This window comes from Hordeum vulgare, chromosome 1H, assembly GCF_904849725.1.
Source record: "Hordeum vulgare subsp. vulgare chromosome 1H, MorexV3_pseudomolecules_assembly, whole genome shotgun sequence".
In the NCBI taxonomy this organism is placed as follows: Eukaryota; Viridiplantae; Streptophyta; class Magnoliopsida; order Poales; family Poaceae; genus Hordeum; species Hordeum vulgare.
This window is the reverse complement of record NC_058518.1, coordinates 72,923,641-72,926,209: the sequence shown is the minus strand read 5'-3', so window position 1 is coordinate 72,926,209 and position 2,569 is coordinate 72,923,641.

Sequence of the window (2,569 nt, the reverse complement as noted above, 5' to 3'; positions counted from 1 at the left end):
AAGCAACAACACCTTGTTCATAATCAGAAGACACTGACTATCATCGATCAACTGGCTAGCCAACTAGAGGCATGCTAGGGACGGTGTTTTGTCTATGTATCCACACATGTAAATGAGTCTTCATTCAATACAATTATAGCATGGATAATAAACTATTATCTTGATACAGGAATTATAATAATAACTATACATTTATTATTGCCTCTAGGGCATAATTCCAACACAAGCCAGGTGGGCTCCAGGGAGCCCACAAGCCCCCACTCCGCCACCAGGGGGGAGGCGGCGGTGTCAGAGCTTGTGGCCTCCCTGGCCGCCCCCTGACCTAGATCCTTGGCCTATATATTCCCAAATATTCAACAAAAAATCAGGGGAGCCTCGAAAATAATTTTCCGCCGCCGCAAGCTTTCATTTCCGCGAGATCTCATCTAGAGACCCTTCCCGGCGCCCTGTCGGGGGGGACTTTGGAGTTGGAGGGCTTCTTCAGCATCATCATCGCCCCTCCAATGACTCATGAGTAGTTCACTTCAGACCTACGGGTCCGTAGTTAGTAGCTAGATGGCTTCTTCTCTCTCTTGGATCTTCAATACAAAGTTCTCCATGATCTTCATGGAGATCTATTCGATGTAATCTTCTTTGGCGATGTGTTTGTCGAGATCCGATGAATTGTGGATTTGTGATCAGATTATCTATGATATATATTTGAGTCTTTGCTGATTTCTTATATGCATGATTTTATATCCTTGTAAGTCTCTTCGAGTCTTGGGTTTTGTTTGGCCAACTATATCTATGATTCTTGCAATGGGAGAAGTGCTTGGTTTTGGGTTCTACCATGTGGTGACCTTTTCCAGTGACAGTAGGGGCAGCAAGGCACACATCAAGTAGTTGCCATCAAGGGTAAAAAGTTGGGGGTTTTATCATTGGTTTGAGATTATCCCTCTACATCATGTCATCTTGCTTAAGGCGTTAGTCTGTTCTTATGGACTTAATACACTAGATGCATGCTGGATAGCGGTCGACGTGTGGAGCAATAGTAGTAGATGCAGAAAGTATCAGTCTACTTGTTTCGAACGTGATGCCTATAGATATAATCATTGCATAGATATCGTCACAACTTTGCGCGGTTCTATCAATTGCTCGACAGTAATTTGTTCACCCACCGTCTACTTGCTTTCATGAGAGAAGCCACTAGTAAACACTACGGCCCTCGGGTCTATTCACATCCATCGTTTACATCTCCGCTTTTACTTTGCTTTTTTACTTTGTTGCTTTCAGTTCTCACTTGGCAAACAATCTATAAGGGATTGACAACCCCTTCATAGCGTTGGGTGCAAGCTTTTGTGTTTGTGCAGGATCTTGTGATACTCCTCCACTGGATTGATACCTTGGTTCTCAAACTGAGGGAAATACTTACCACCGCTGTGCTACATCACCCTTTCCGCTTCGAGGGAACACCAACGCAAGGCTCCTTAGCCGTAGCAGAAGGATTCCTGGTGCCATCGACACGACCATTCCTGTCACCGTTGCCGGGGAAGCACAGCTGACATCAGAAGTATTCCTGGCGTCGTTGCCAGGGATCTTTTTGAGGTAGCAAGCATCAGGGCAACAGGAGTGGCAATGAGTGAGGCCCACTCAGAATGAGTCTCACGGCGACTGCCAAACGAAGTACCTCGCGGTGCTGAACAACTGGCTGGAATCTCAAATCCAGGTGGTGGTGGAACTGGTGGTGCATCTCGGGGTGGAACTGAAGACTGGGGTGGGGGTGGCACTGCAGTTGCAATGACAGGTGCCGCCGGAAGACGGGATAGCTCCTCTGCCAGGGACACGATCGTACAATAGCTCGCGCTCACATAGGGAGACAACACAGCAGCCGCACGGTCACATGCCGGGTCTACGAGAGAAAAAATGACTAGCCCTGTCGAAGGCGACAAGGTGGGGTAATGGAAGAAACCTGGATGAGTCTGCATTTCCACCTCGTGGTAGCGCAAGTCAGTGAGAGCCTCCACCGCAGCAAACTGGATTGCCATCTCTGGAGTAGAAGCCGTTCCGCCTTTAGTAGAGTGAGAATAGCTGCCAATATCCGAGCTAACAACCAGGTAAGCCTGAGCATGGAACTCGTACACGGACTCGGCAAGCTGCTCCCGAAACACCTGGTACACTGGTTCCTCGCCATGCGGGTACAGTCGAAACCAAACGTTCTGCAACAGTGCTGGGAAGGAGGATGGTGCAGGCTCATACTAAAAATGATACGGAACTGGTGCCATCTACACTCACAAAGCCAAAGGTTAGTAACACAATGAATCATGATGCATGCCATGCAAAAATCAAATGGAGCATCCAAATGCAACAAGCAAATGCATACTCACGATCCTGTGCTACTCGTTGCTAACGCGGTTACTAGGGTGTCCTACAGTCAGCGTGGCTCTGATACCAAGTGTTGTGACACCCCGATTCCATGAATCAGATTACCAGTGCTTCCAACCCAGAGATCATGTCTTCTGAAAACACTCAACAACTTGGCACAAAATAGAACTGACTTTATTGATAACATAATGTTACAAGAGCATATTTT